Below are 16,388 nucleotides of genomic sequence, written 5' to 3'. Positions count from 1 at the left end.
TTGGCTTGTTAAACTGGAGTTAGGTGAATTTACTTGCATTCTGTTTTAAAAGTGACTAATGTAGTGCTTGCTTCAGCAGCGTAAATACTAACTTTGGAACAATACAGAGAAGATGAGCATGGCCCCTGCGCCTGAATCTTACGCAAATTCGTAAAGTGTTCCATATTTTAAAATATGGAACACTTTACGATGTAAAAAGTTTTATTCCAGAGGAGGTTTAGTTTCCTAATGGGGCCCAGGAGAAGGCAGAGCATAATGTAGGCTTACTGTAGATAAGGATCATAATGTTTGCCACCCAGGACCTTTCACCTCCTTATAAACTCTGACAAAATGTATGGCTTATGAGAGGTAAGACACAAAAGTTTCTTTCTTCCTTCCTTTTTTTGTTTTTGTTTTGTGTTTGTTTGTTTGTTTGTTTTCCTTTTCTTTCTTTATTGTTGGGTACTGGGGATTGAACCCAGGAGTGCTTAGAGTGCTTTACCACTGAGCTATGTCCCCAGTCCTTTTTATTTTATTTTGTGTCAGGGTCTTGCTAAATTGCCCATGCTGGCCTTGAACTTGTGATCCTCCTGCCTCAGCCTCCAGGCCTGTACCCAGCTCATACCTTGCTTCTTCTGAGAAACTGTATTATACAGTAGTTGAGAATGTGACCCAGAAGACACCCAACTCATTTAAATCCCAGCTCTAGCTGGGTACAGTGGTGCACCCCTGTAATCCCAACAGGGGGAGACTAAGGCAGGAGGACTGCAAATTCCAGGCCAGATTCAGCTACTTAGCAAGACCTGATCTCAAATAAATAATTAAAAGTGTTGGAGATAGCTCAGTGGTCGAGGGTCCCTGGGTTCAATCTCTAGTACCACAAAACTAAAATAATAATAATAATAATAATAATAATAAATTCCAGCTCTAACACTTATAAACTTGTTGGCCTTGGACCAGTTTCTCAACCTTCCTATGCCCAGTTTCCGTAGGTATAATGGAGGTGGTAGTAATTTTTGAATCATACTTTTGGGGAGGATTAATAATCTAACCTATATAAAATACCTAGAATCATCCTTGGCTCCAGATAACCTGGCCAATGTTAGGAAGTTTTGTTATTCCCTGTCATGGCCTGGAAAACCCTACCTTGCTCTAGGCTAGCTTGTCTCTGACATTGTCTCTTGCTCACAAAATCACTCTCCTCCTCTGTTCGGTTAGGGTCACTCTCCTCATTTGTTCAGTAAATGACTGTTCACTTATTCAAATAATATTTATTAGGAAAAAAAATAAAGAAGAAATTTGAAAAACAAAACAAAGAGAACAAATGATATTTATAGCCGGGCACAGCGGCATGCCCCTGCAGTCACAGCTTCTAAAGAGGCTGAAGCAGGAGGATCACTTGAGCCCAGGAGATGGAGGCTAGCCTGGGCAACATAGCAAAACCCCATTGCAAATAAATAAATAGAACTTATCTACTGCATCTGCCTATTTGCCAGAAAACTTTCTAGGAGCTGATGACACAACATGAATGAAACAGACAAAATCTCTGTCTTAGATGAAAGACACAGAAGACAGAACAGATATATATATATATATATATATATATATATATATATATATATATATATATATATATATATATCTTTAATAACAAATGATCTGTAGGAGAACAGCAATGAATAACAAGAAAGAGCTGGGATGTGTGCTATTTTAAATGAGAAAGGCTCTCCAGGTTAGGGGATTTAGGGGGAAGATACCATAATGAAGACAGAAAACAGACCACACATATATTTGGAGGAAAATTATTCCAGTCACAGGAAAGGGCAAGCAAAGGCCCTGGCAGGGCTCACACAAGAAAGTCAGTGTGAATGTGCAATTGAGAGGAAAGGAGGTCATAGGGAGCCAGACACTGGGCTGTATCATAGATCAAGATGAAGAATAGGGTTTTATTCTCAGTGTTGAAAAGATAGAGTTTTTCTTATTTATTTGTTTTACTTATTGATTTTTCATTATTTATTGGCAGTACCAGGGATTGAACCCAAGAGTACCCTACTACTGAGGTACATCCCAGTCCTTCTCATATTTTAGTTTGAGACCATCCCACTGAGTTGCCCACGTTGGCTCTGAACTTTTGAATCTGCTGCCTCAGCCTCCCCTGTAGCTGAGATTACAGGTGTGCACCATCACACCTGGTTTAAGAACTGATTTGTGATTAATAAGTATCACTCAATTTGCACAGGAAGCCAGGGTAGCACAAATGGTCTAGGTGGGTTAAATCCCTTAGGTGGACTTGGAGGAGAATCAAATGTTTGCCTTTGGTGAAGTTAAGTTGGTGAATACAAATAAACCTACAATGAAGAATCTGTGCAGGTACTTGGATATGTTTATCTGTCATTCCAGGGAGTGAAAAACCAGCCTCTACCTCAGAGCAAAGCCTGCCCAAAGAAGGCATGACCCTTGTCCTTGGAAAGACCCACAGAGCACTCCTAGGCACATACCCCCACTGCTGAGTTGTTTATCTACAAATAACAGGATAGATCTGCTGTGACAGGTGTCCCTGACTCAGGCTAGGTGAGGACCCATAGCAACCCCCTAGCAACCACAAATCAGAGAAAATACCTAGGGTGCCAGATGACCCCCCAGTAGTTTATGGTGGTTGATAACAAGTTCGGAAACCATATAGTTCAGCATGTACTCCCCTCGTGGCTTAAACCAATCAGTTCAATGGAATCCCCCTCTTGTACTAACCAATCACCCCTACCCAACTTGTTCCCGCCAGTGAATGTACTAATCATGTTTTAGAGTTGTTTTATGATTTTCCCGCGGTGTGTGATGATTTGCTAAGAGATACTATGATGTATGTGAAGTCCCTGCCTTCCCCAGAGAGTGTATAAAACTGCTGCAAACCCTGGGCTTGGGGCCTCTCAGGGTCACCAGTTGCTGTGTGCATGCGGAGGACCAAGCTAGCTCACAATAAACACTTTTTGCTGCTTACATCGATCTTGGTCTCTGGTGGTCTTTTGGGGGTCCCGAATTTGAGCGTAACAGAAGAAGTTACCTGTGTATAGAAAGTATTTAAGCCATATGGGTAAGCCTCCTTAAGAATTAGTATGGAGGGAGAAGAGAGGAGATCAGAGCTTGGAAACCTTGCATAATTTAGAATGTTTTTTTTTTTTTTTTTTTTTTTTTAAAGGAAGGGGATTATCAAAGGAGAATAAAAAGAAGGAACATTGAGGTAGGAGAATGATGGATTAAAAGTGAGATAAAGGCCAAAAAAGAGTTCAAGGAGAGTGTGTGTCCTGTGTCAAATGCAGTTAGAGGTGAGGTTAGATGAAGCTTCTGAATTGATGATTAGACTTCGGCTAGAGGTCACTGAAGAGAGACAAGAGCAGTTTCAGTGCAGTGAGGCCTATGAACTTGACAATGAGAAGTCAAGAAACTAGAAGCCCCTGAGGGGTTTCACTTGAAGGTAGGACATAGGAATTACACAGCAATGGAAAGGGTTTGGAGTATGTTGTTTTTGTTTTTGTTGTTGTTCTTTGGGGGGTATTGTTCATTTGGATTAAAATAAGAGAAATTTATTCTTTCACAGTTTTGGAGATTGAAAGTTCAAAATCAAAGTTCCAGTGGAGCCATGTTCTCTGAAAGTCTCTGCAGCAATTCTTTGTCTTTTCCTAGCTTCTGGTGATCACTGGAAATCTTTGGCATTTTCCTAGGCATGTAGATGTATCACCCCAAACTCTGCCTCCATCTTCATGTGGCTCCTCCCCTGTGTGTCTCCGTGTTTCTGTCTCTACATGGTGATCACCACTGTCAGAAGGATTTTTTTTTTTATTTTTTTTTTTTTTAAGAGATAGGGTCTCACTAAATTGCATAGGGCCTCACAAAGACACTGGCCTAAAATTTGTGCTCCTCCTGCCTCAGCTTCCTGAGTCACTTCTGCACCACCATACCCAGCTAGAAGGGCATTTATTTATTTATTTTGGTATAGGGAATTAAACCCAGGGACACTATACCACTGACCCACATCTCTGGTCTTTTTTATTTTTTATTTTGAGACAGCATCTCACTAAGTTGCTTAGGGCCTCACTAATTTGCTGAAACTAGTCTCAAACTTGGGATTCTTTTGCCTCAGCCTCCCAACTCACTGGAATTGCAGGCATGTGCCCTCATGCCCCACCAGAAGGATATTTTTTAATGAAAAATATTGTTGAATGTATGCATGACAATGAAAAGGATTTTGAAGGGAATGAAAGGCTGATTTACAAAAGACAGAGGGATGATTGAAGGAGCTAAGAGCCTACATAAGTGGGAGGGGATGGAATTAGGAGAACAATTGGAGGAGCTATGGCGACCAACTGATAGTTCTTCTATTATAATGAGATATAAGACAGACAATGGACACAGATAAAGGATGGATGGTGGTATAGAGATAAAGATAATTTCTTCAGATTGCTTTTTTATTTGGCAGCTCTTGGGATCAACCCAGGGCCTCACACATGCTAGTGAGTTCTCTACCACTGAGCTATATTCCTCAGCCATGATTGCTTCTATTTTCTCAGAAAAGTAGGACCCAGTGTTATCAGCAGATTCTAGATGGAGACGCAGGTATGGAGGCTGAAGGAAAGAAGAAAAAGGCAAATTGGTCATCTAGGATGAGGAGAAAGTTAGAGGAGTGGGGAGACACCACAGGGTAACTAGATAGCTCCAAGATCCCACTAGAGGTTAGACACATGAATTTGGAGTGGGGCCAGTTAGCATGCACTGATTTTTTTTTTTCCTCAAGCCAAATCCACCTGCCTGAATGCAGATGCACTTTAGGTGAAGAGCTAGATTTGACTTGGTCAAGGATTACCACCTGGGTATAATAAAACAGAAGAGGGACAAAGAACTGGGTAACTACAACAAAGGAATCCACGCTAGGCAAATGCAGAACAAAAGGCATAAATTGTGGCATGCAAATTTAAATGTGGCAGGATGAATAGATCTGGAATTGTCCCTTATGCAAACATAGGACTTCCTTTTTTCTCAAAATACTTTAAAATGTAAATGACTGGGAAATACGTGTAAAGATAACTTCTCCAAGCATTTAATAATTTTATGCTAGAATTCGGAATCCCCAAAAAACCACCAGAGACCAAGATCTATGTAAGCAGCAAAGAGGTGTTTATTGTGAGCTAGCTTGGTCCTCCGCATGCACACAGCAACTGGTGACCCTGAGAGGCCCCAAGCCCAGGGTTTGCAGCAGTTTTATACACTCTCTGGGGAAGGCAGGGACTTTACGTACATCATAGTGAAGCCAGATTTAAAGACAGGTAGTCAGTGTAGTTAGGTAAATCGGGTCTAATATCAAGTAAGATCCAAAATGGAGGCCATGTTGAGAATGAATTCTGGGAAAAGCAGGACAACTCATGGAATGTTAATGTCCCCAAGGCCCAGAGCCTATCCCAAAGAAGTGTTAATGAAACAGCTCCCAGCAAACCTGGAGATGCTAACCCAAAAGTTCTTCCTGCCCAGATTACTCCTTTGGCCCACCTGTGCCCTACCCTTAACAGAACAATGGACAGGAATATGACAGGAATGTGGGAGAAAACCTTAGCTATAAAAAGGGGAGACAACCACGCTTCCAAGGATTCCATCTCTTGGGTCCACTGCTTCCTCTAGGAGAAGTCTTTTCTGCTGTCCTTTAATAAACTTCTACTTTCCACTCTGACCTTGCCTCGGCGTGCTTCTCTGGTGTTATACTTCAACACTGGGGAAGCAAGGACTCGTCACCGGTAAACAGTGGTAACACTAGCATCTCTTAGCAAATGATCACACACCGAGGGAAAATCATAAAACAACTCTAAAATATGATTAGCACATTCACTGGTGGGAACAAGTTGGGTAGGGGTGATTGGTTAGTACAAGAGGGGGATTCCTTTGAACTGATTGGTTTAAGCCACGAGGGGAGTACATGCTGAACTACATGGTTTCCCAACATGTTATCAACCACCATCAACTACTGGGAGGGTCATCTGGCATCCCAGGTATTTCCCTGTCTCATGCTGATTGGTGGTTTCTAGGGGATTGCTATGGATCCCCACCTAGCCTGACTGAGTCAGAGACACCTGGCACAGCAGATCTCTCCTGTTATTTGTAGATAAACAACCCAGCAGGGTGGGTATGTGCCTAGGAGCACTCTGTGGGTCTTTCTAAGGACAAGGGTCATGCCCCCTTCCTTGGACAGGCTTTGCTCTGAGGTAGAGGCTGGTTTCTCATTCCCCCCTTTGTCTGAAAACTTGGGAATCAATCATAGTTCCCTCAGTTGGGAGTCTATGTGGGCAGGCCCTACATCTTGGTAAACAGTAATCCTCAGGGGACAGTCTTCAACTTCCCAGACTCACTCAAATGGGCCTCCTAGTTCCAATCTGACTTGATTTACCTATCTACACCGTCTATCTATTTCTGGCTTCATTTCCCCCTCTAATTTTGGGAACTCCTTATTGCTGTAAGGAGAAGGGATGATGGCTCGTTCTGGGCTGCTTCAGACCTGAGAGGGGGCCTCAAACGTGAGGGGGCTCAACGACATGGGGGACGATGTGGAGGACTTGAGTTCCCTTTTAGAAGTCAGTTCAGTTTGAAGTCTGGTTGGGGAAGAACAGGTTGTAAAGTCATCTGGGGATGGGTGCTTCTATGAGAGAAACAAAAACCATGAGTACTGAATAAATGCTGCAGCAGCTGGAACATGTCACTGTATAATAGAACTTTCCTCACCAGGCTTTAACATCCCCAGTTATCAGGACTGTAAACATAACATTTAACTTTTAGGGTTACAGATGTCCTTCCCCATAAGATACAGTTTAATAATTTAATGTCTGATCTTGTAAAATCCTTTTACTAGTATAACCTCTATGTCTAATAGAGAAACCTTAAATTCTGTTACTTAGGGCTGCATAATCATACTAGCAAACACCAAGCCTACCTGTGTAGGTTAGGAATATCTGTAAGCCTTAAACTAAAAACTACTCTGGCAGTTCCTTTTGATAGTTATCAGGAAATCCTGCCTAAGAATCTCTTTTGTAGTCTCCAGTTTACTTATTCTTGGGAGCTAACATAAGGTGTGTACCTTAAGTTACATTTAACTATTATTATTATTTAAAATGCCCAGGAATAACTGTGTTTTGGTTTTAACTGTCTTTGCTAAGTGTTTAAGAAGAAGCAGTCAAACTGACTTTTGTTTCTATCTATTGTTAACAGTCAGCTGAGTTTCCCTGGGAGTCCTGGGGGAACTTTACAGCAGCTTCTGAGTTCTGCTTAGTGCTATTTGCGCTAGGATGGGTCCAGGTCTTGCTTGACCATGTGGCTTCCCTTGGAAGCATCAGGGATGTCTCCCTTCTCTGATGACCCTCCCCTTCATAACAAATGCACTGATTGGCTTTCTGTTCTCCAGTGGTCTCATTAATCTCCTGGTTATGTGGCCCAGAGTTGCAAAGCTCTTTAGAGAAGTCCCCTGTTCCTTGGATTCAGACTGACTCAGAGGGCAACAGGCAAATATTGGTTTTCTTGGCCCTTTTAATTTACTTTAATTTTAAATCTTAATCTTAAACATTCAGCAAATCAATTTCAACAGCCTTATATTAAGAGTACTGGTCTTTAATGTCTATCTCTCTATCCTGTAGGTGATAACTTATTATCTTAAATTATCCCAGGTTGTGTGTTCTTAAAGCAGTAACTCTGCAAAACATTAACAGGCAATCTGTAGACCATTTATAAGAAAACTACAAAACAAAATTAACAAGAGTAAAAATGTATTTAGTTTGTGTAATAGCTACCTTGAAATTTGGCAGAGTTATACATTATATCCCCTGTTTGAGATCCTAGTAATCTTGACAAAAACCAACTTTTGGACACAATTTTAAAAGTACTGAAATCTGGCCTACTTCTTTTGTAGTCATTCTCACATGTAGTAAGATGGGACACAGAGCCTTATCTCAGGTAAGGTGGGGCTCTTCATAAATCTTATGTGCTCTAGTTCTAAAGCTGATCTTTGCTTTTTAAACATAATTTTACAAAGCTTGCATAAATTGTTGCTCAAGTTCACATGAATATTAGCTAACACAATATGATCACATCTAAAACATGAAAAATTAAAGAAAGGCTGAAAGCTTTTAACCTTTTGTAGAAAAGTAGCAAAGTACTTTTGTGTTTTACAATATTAACCTTTACACAGATTAGGCTCTCATTAACTTAAAAATACATTTAAATTGTACCTCAGTGTAAAAAGTAACATAAAACTTTACATATCTTATTAATAACAGGTCCAGTTATAGAACATCAAATGATATAAATAAATCTCCAATATGTTTTTCTTTTAAGCCTAAAATTACCATACAACTTTAGAACACCAGCTTGATATAATGCTCTTTTAAAGCTTCTCCTTTATAGACTTGTATACCTGGAAGATATGAACACATTAATAGCATAACAATTACATTGATGTTTTTATATTAACCAAGTTTAGCTCTTAAAGAAATAACATATTACAATATTGCAAAATAACAGTTGTTGTTTAACCCTTGTTGTATAATTTTTAATTTCAAGATTACTTGCTCAAAAAACTTACATATATAACCAACTTACACAGACCTGCTTTATCACTTACTTAAACCCTATTATTTACTTAATCACATAGAGTCTCTTATTCAGAAACACATTTTCCTTCTATTAAACCCATACCTAGAACCTTCTAATTTCTCTTTTCCATCTGTTAACCTCCTTTTCTGTTCACATTTTGAAACAATCCTTGTAAATTTCTGAACTTAGGCAGAATATTTCATAGACATCTACATTTTATTAGTTTTTTTGAATACCTAGAAAAACTTGTAAGCTTAATTCTAAAGACATCTTGATTTTCATCTGTTTACCCAATTTAAATTGAACCATTTAAATCATGTGAATCAAAGATATTTGGATCCATTTTTTTAAAATTTCATGAACGCTCTATATATCTGCCAATTTTCATAAAGACATCATTATTTTCATCTGCTTACAGCACATAACACAAGTGTGCACACATAATACAATAGTAAAGGCCTTGTACCTTTTCGCAGGTGGAATCTCCATTGCAATGTTTAAAAACTCCACAATTGATATCAACACATTATTGCCCACATTTTAAAGGGCCAGAAACAGATAGAAACAGACACAACGACAGACAGACAGAAAGGAGCTCCAGACTATGGCTGAAAGACAGGAACTTTTAAAACAGACCAGATAAGAGAAAAATCTCCCCCAAGTTTCTAACTCCCATTTAATTATGACTCCTACCTGCACCAGTGGCACCATAGATATCCCCACGAGTGGACCAGATGTTCTCACAGAGGGGCAGCCAGAACTGTAAAATCAAGGGTCTTGGTGTGGCAATTTTACTGCATTCAGTGTCCCCCCCCCCCTTTTTTTTAAGTAAAGACAAAGATGGAGCAATCCTTACAGTGCAGGGAAAGAAGGAGGGAGTTCCCTGAAGCAAAAGGGGCTTCAGCAGCTGTTGGGAGTCCTTCAGTCCCTCCTTTTACTGGTAGGATTAGCTCCTCTGGTTAGGTCTGATCCCAGGCACGCTGGCATACCTTCTAACTTTCCAGTAGTCAGCTTTCAAAAAGCTGATCCTCCACATGCAGTTGTTTGGAGTGCTAGGCTTCCCCCAAGAAAGCAGAGGGGAGACTCCTTTAGAGTCCCATCTGGGGTGCCAAATTTCATAACTGAAAGTTCGGTTCCTGTCCTCGAAGCCAATTAATGCCAATTTAATAATGAGGACAGGGTTTTGAGAAAAAGAAAAGGGGAGATATCAAAGTTATTAGATCCCCAACAGGCATTTCCCTCTGCAGTGGGTGCACTCAAGCCAGCCAAGTAGGGGAAGAAACGAAAACATTGCTTCCCTAATCCTGTTTAACAAAGGGGAGTAAAGTTTATCAAAGTTCTTTAAAACACAGCTAAGAGGGGTGTAAAAGGTGAGAACAGAAAGCTGGTGGTTCTATCGACTTTTTGTCCCTTATAGAGAAGCAGGAGAAGCATAATAGGGACATTTTTAGGCTAAAATTTAGCTAAAGTTACCTCCACACATCTAAGGCAGATCAGAACTTGGGACACTGCATCTGTCCAAAGTAAAACAATGCCATCATACTTAACAGAGACACAGATAAAAAGACATAGATTCCCTTTTCAGATTGTCAAAAAAAATGGAAGTGGGGTGCTGGCCCCAAGCCAACTGGGGCCTTCCCTTCAGACAAACAGATTGGGGGAGTATCCCCCTCAGATTAGGTCTGACGACCCCAGATTGGGGGATTAGTTCCCTTGCCGGGGTGTTGGGGTGGAGGCAGACAGGACAATAGAAACAAACACACATAACACAAAATTCGCAGCGCGGCCACAGAATTAGCAGCACAGCATGGCTGCTACGCAGAAACTAAAAGCGGAGGCGGACGGAGAATCCGTCAGCTACAAAATACTTTACTAAATACTTTACAAAATACTTTACTAAAGGCAATCCACTCAGAACCCAAAAGGAGCTGGGTATGTCTCCCACAAACCCCATCGGCTGCCCTTCGGTGCATCCACCTGGACCTTTTGCCTACCACACAATACAGAACCAGAACCTGCAGGCAACCAGAGTACAGAAAATTACAGATCAGCAATGCCTTTACTTACCAGCTGGGTTTTCATCACCTCTCGATTGGGGTGTCTGGGTAGGCTTATAAGGGGGATCCTGGATGAGCCCCCATATGTTATGCTCGAATTTGGGACCCCCAGAAGACCACCAGAGACCAAGATCGATGTAAGCAGCAAAGAGGTGTTTATTTCGAGCTAGCTCGGTCCTCTGTGCACACACACAGCAACTGGTGACGCTGAGAGGCCCTGAGCCCAGGGTTTGCAGCAGTTTTAGATATTCTTTGGGGAAGGCAGGGACTTCACATACATCATAGCATCTCTTAGCAAATCATCACACACCGTGGGAAAATCAAACAACAACTCTTTAACATTGATTAGCACATTCACTGGCAGGAACAAGTTGGGTAGGGGTGATTGGTTAGTACAAGAGAGGGATTCCTTTGAACTGATTAGTTTAAGCCATGAAGGGAGTACGTGCTGAACTACATGATTTCCCAATATGTTATCAACCACCATAAACTACTGGGAGGGTCATCTGGCATCCCAAGTATTTTCCCTGTCTCATGCTGATTGTGGTTGTGAGGGGGTTGCTATGGGTCCTTACCTAGCCTGACTGAGTCAGGGACACCTGGCACAGCAGATCTCTCCTGTTATTTGTAGAATAACAACTCAGCAGGGTGGGTATGTGCCTAGGAGTGCTCTGTGGGTCTTTCCAAGGACAAGGGTCATGCCTACAGTTACCACCCAGCTAATTCCTATCAGGGAACAAATGCACTGATTAGGTTAAGGCTCTCATAACCCAATCATTTCACCTCTAAACTTTCTTGCATTGTTTCACACATGAGCTTTTGGTGGGGGACACCTAATATCTAAGCCATAACATTAGTGAAAGCCATATTAGTCAATATATTTAACTAATGTCTGTTAAAATATAATTAATAATCATGTACCTTTGTAAGAAGTATTGTGTATGTAAATTCACACACAAGGATAAAATGTTTTAATGTGCCAAAGTGTGCCAATTTTTGGCATAGTGTTCCATGCCAAACACTGTGTTAGGTATAGGGAATGTAAACACAAGTAGAATATAATCCCTATGAAGAACCGAGGCATACCACATGACAAATCTGGAATTTACAGTAAGAATTTATTTATTAGTATATTTTCCAGAAGAAAGAATACAAGTAAAGGTGGACCATCTTAATAACTGAACTTAGTCATCATTTAGTGGCCACAGTGGGTTCTGTGGAGATATGTGTGTAGGCATAAATATACAATATATTCTCTACCTTACAGGAATTTATAAATCTTAGATATACAGGCACAAACATGAAAAATTATGAGGCTTGTATAAGAATTTTTTACAGATCCAAGATGGCGTGCTAGAGGGAGGGTGCATTCCTTGTTGCTCCATGACCTGGGATTCAAGCAGTAGGAATACTGTTTCTCTGTAAATTATTAGAGGGCCCCTGACAGCTGCTCCTGTGCAGGAATCTCAGCCACTATGCCCACGCAGTTCTCCAGGCCACAGTGTCTGCGCAGACCCCAGGCCACTCCCCCATGCAGGACCCCCAGCCACCACTCCCAGGTGGACCCCATCTACCAACATGGGGATCCCCCAGTCACCTCCATCTTGGGACATTGCAACCACTGCCATTGTCCTCTCCATGCGATACCCTGCACCCGGAGACACCAGACAGGGTCTGGAGACAGCTGCTCGCCATAGCACTGCACACAACTGAGCTATATCTCTGAGCACACCACCCAATGCCACTGCCCAGCCCACCTGACACCCCATCTCAGAAAGTGGATGACTTCATCTTAGAACACCTTTGTCACCAACTTGGGTTATTACCACTACTGCCATCGCCATCTTTAGTTGGAGCAACTCCCAGCTTGGGACACTGGCTAGGGCCTAGAAGCAATATCAAGATCCTATAGTCCCCCAACTTCCCCATCTCCCTCACAGCCACTAACCCTGCACAGTGCTTGTACCTACGTGGCCGGTCTGTTGCTCGCAAAGACTGGTCCTGACCTGCCCAATACAAAACAGTTCTCTGCGACAGGTGCACATGAGCACAGCCCACAAGACCTCCAGAGAAAGGTTCCTGATTGGGGAGTAGAACTGGAAAGGGTGAATGAGATACAGTTTAGAGACCAGAAATTGTGAGGTATGCAGGCAGTATAAGAAAATAAGGCCAGGTGCCCACAACACACAAGCAAGGCCCCCAAAGAAGATCCTTGGGGTGTATTCTTTCAATGGGGACCAGCAAGTGCTACACCCCACTTCTAGTTTTACCTCTAAGACTGCCCCTCCCACCCTAATAACCTTCACCATCCTAAGAATGGAGATACTAGCAAACAACAAACAAGCCCACCTATTGGATAAGAAGGGAAACAAGAAAGACACTGAACTCCAACAAACACAATCTTTTAATATTCCCTTGAGATTTTTTCTTTCTTTTTTTCTCTTTTTTCTCACTCTCTTTCCCTACTCTCACATCCCCAACATTTGGGAAACCAAGTACTTTTCATGCATTAGGCTACTGAGGACTGGGATGTCTGAATAGTAAATCATAGTTGTGTTATACATTCTTTTTTGTTTTTACATTTTTTCTTTTCCTTGATTTTTATATTTGTACTCTCTCTATTGTCTTTCCACTTACTTGTCTCCCTAAAATCTCTTTCTTTTCTTCTGCTACTACCCAACTTCTTTTTATTCCTCTTTCACACTTCCTAAGATCTAATATCTCTATATCCTTACTTCATACTTCTTAACATCTCATCCTACAACAGCCTGCCCCCCCCAATTCTCTCTTTGTCCACCATTAGAAACTTTGACCCTTTTGCAAACCTACTGTTTATATTGTAGATAATAACTGAATTCACCATTCTGTTGTGACAAAACTGTAAACATCTTAAAAGCAGTTATTTGGTTTAAGGTTGTATATGGTTTGTATTGGTATCTATTAATATTGATCTCCCCCTTAAAGGAGAGGAATTGAAACCCCATAGGGACACTATAAGTCTACAGGGTAAAAACTGCAACACATCGGATCCACATTGCTAAAAGGGAAGCCACATGAACAACATGAAAAAAACAAGAGAAGAAAATGTCCAAACAAACCAATACTACATTATTAGTATCTATGGCTAACATAGCAGAAGAAATGTCAGAGAAGGACTTCAAGATGTACATAATTAAAATGTTCTGTGAATTAAAGGATGAAATAACAGAACAAATACAGACAGCAAAATATCATTTAGATAAAAAGCTACATAAGCAAATACAGGAAGCAAAAGATTACTTCAATGAGAAGATAGAGATTCTGGAAAAAAAACCAGAAATATTTGAAATGAAGAAAACAATAAACCAAATTTAAAACTCAATAGAAAGCATCACCAACAGATTAGATCTGTTGGTGATGACCGAACCTCAGACAATGAAGACAAAATATACAAATTTGAAAATAAAGTTGATCACACAGTAAAGATGGTAAGAATCCATGAGTAGAACATCCAAGAATTATGGGATAACATGAAAAGACCAAACTTAAGAATTATTGGGAGAGAGGAAGGTATAGAGTCACAAACCAAAGGAATGAATAAACTATTCAGTGAAATAATATCAGAAAATTTTCCAAACCTGAAGAGTGAATTGGAAAATCAAATACAAGAGGCTTACAAGACACCAAATGTACAAAATCAAAACAGATCTACATCAAGGCACATTATAATGAAAATGCCTAGCCTACAAAGTAAGAAGAGAATTATAAAAGCCATAAGAGAAAGGAATCAAGGAAAAAAATTAGGAAGAAAACAATTAGGATCTTTGCAGATTTCTTAACCTAGACCCTCAAAGCTAGAAGATCAAGGAACAATATATACCAAGCTCTGAAAGAAAATGGATGCCAATCAAGAATCTTATATCCAGCAAAATTAAGCTTCAGATTTGATGATAAAATAAAAACCTTCCATGATAAACAAAAGTTAAAAGAATTTACAACTAGAAAGCCTGCACTACAGAACATCCTCAGCAAAATATTCAATGAGGAGGAAATGAAAATCAGCAAAGGGAGGTATTACACTAAAGGAAAAACCAATCAAAAGAGAAACCAAGTCAAGTTAAATACCAAAAATAAACAAAAATGTCTGAGAATACAAATTATGTCTCAATAATCACCTTGAATGTTAACGGCCTAAACTCATCAATCAAAAGACATAGACTGGCAGATTGGATTTTTTTTTTTTTTAAAATGACCCAACAATATGCTGCCTACAAGAGACTAATCTCATAGGAAAAGACATCCACATACTTAAAGTGAAAGGTTGGGAAAAAACATACCACTCACATAGACTGCAGAAACAAGCAGGGGTTTTCATCCTCATAGCGAATAAAGTAGACTTCAAGTCAAAGTTAGTCAAAAGGCATAAAGAAGGTCATTTCATACTGCTTAAGGGAACCATCAACAAGACATAACAATTATAAATATATATGCCCCAAACAATGGAGCACCTATATTTATCAAACTCTTCTCCATTACAAGAGACCACAACACAATAATACTGGGTGACTTAAACACACCTCTTTCACCACTGGATGGATCTTCCAAACAAACGTTAAACAAAGAAATTATAGAACTCAATAATACAATCAATAATTTAGACTTAACAGATATATATAGAGAGAGAATATTTCATCCATCAACAAGTGAATACATTTTCTTCTCAACAGCACATGAATCCTTCTCTACAATAGACCACGCATTATGCCACAAAGCAACTCTTAGCAAATATGATCCTCATTCTACCAGATCATATTGGAATGAAATTAGAAATCAATTATAAAATTAAAAAATAGAAACTACTCCAACACCTGGAGACTAAACAATATGTTATTGAATCAACAATGGATAGCAGAAGACATCAGAGACGAAATTAAAAAATTCTTAGAAGTAAATGAGAACTCTGATACAACATATCAAAATCTCTGGGACACTATGAGGCAGTTCTAAGAGGAAAGTTCGTTGCATGCAGTTCATTCCTAAAAAAGAGTCAACAAATAAATGACTTAACATTACATCTCAAAGCCCTAGAAAAAGAAGAACAAATCAACACCAAAAGCAGTAGAAGGCAGGAAATTGCCGCAGTCTGGCTGGGCACAATCAGAAGCCACTTGTCAAAAGAAACTAACTTTATTTTTAGAACCAAACACGCCAAACAAAACAGCCTCTCAGGAAAAATCCTCAGAGCCTCAACTGCCACCACCGGCTTTTCACAAGCCTGTCTCTCCCCCCACAAGCTTCTTTCCACCTCCCACAATCCTCCTGCTCTTGAGGCCGATTGGCTGGGTCACATGGGCAGAGCCAAAAAGTCCCCCAATGAGCAGCTCCGTGGTCTGAAAGGGCAGGGAAACAGTCCAATGAGCATCACCGCAGAGGAGCCAATCAGCTAGATGTTGCTGGGGCCGAGGAGCCAATCAGCTAGATGTTGCTGGGGCCGCTGTGAGCCAATCATCAGCCGGCAGCTGGATTGCTGGCAGCTGGAAGTTTGCTGGGGCCCCTTCGGCTGTGGCTCTCAACAGGAAATAACTAAAATCAGAGCTGAAATCAATGAAATTGAAACAAAATTGACAAAATAGAAAGTTGGTTCTTTGAAAAAATAAATAAAATTGATAAACCCTTAGCCACACTAACGAAGAGAAGGGGAGAGAAATCTCAAATTACTAAAATCCATGATGAAAAAAGAAATAAGACAGACACTAC

The 16,388-nt window shown here is 40.4% G+C and overlaps 1 protein-coding gene and 1 non-coding gene across 3 annotated transcripts in view; one reads left to right on the top strand and one right to left on the bottom strand.

The window, feature by feature from the left end:
* Ppm1k (protein phosphatase, Mg2+/Mn2+ dependent 1K) overlaps positions 1-16,388 on the bottom strand; it is an 87,047-nt gene that overhangs the window by 33,752 nt on the left and 36,907 nt on the right. The gene's annotated exons all lie outside the window — the stretch shown is intronic.
* LOC114085615 (U6 spliceosomal RNA) lies at positions 64-170 on the top strand. The gene has a single exon (XR_003581505.2). It is a non-coding gene; the product is annotated as a U6 spliceosomal RNA (small nuclear RNA).

The sequence above is a fragment of the Marmota flaviventris genome, chromosome 7 (genome assembly GCF_047511675.1).
Source record: "Marmota flaviventris isolate mMarFla1 chromosome 7, mMarFla1.hap1, whole genome shotgun sequence".
Classification (NCBI taxonomy): Eukaryota; Metazoa; Chordata; class Mammalia; order Rodentia; family Sciuridae; genus Marmota; species Marmota flaviventris.
This window is presented reverse-complemented; position numbering and strand designations above follow the sequence as displayed.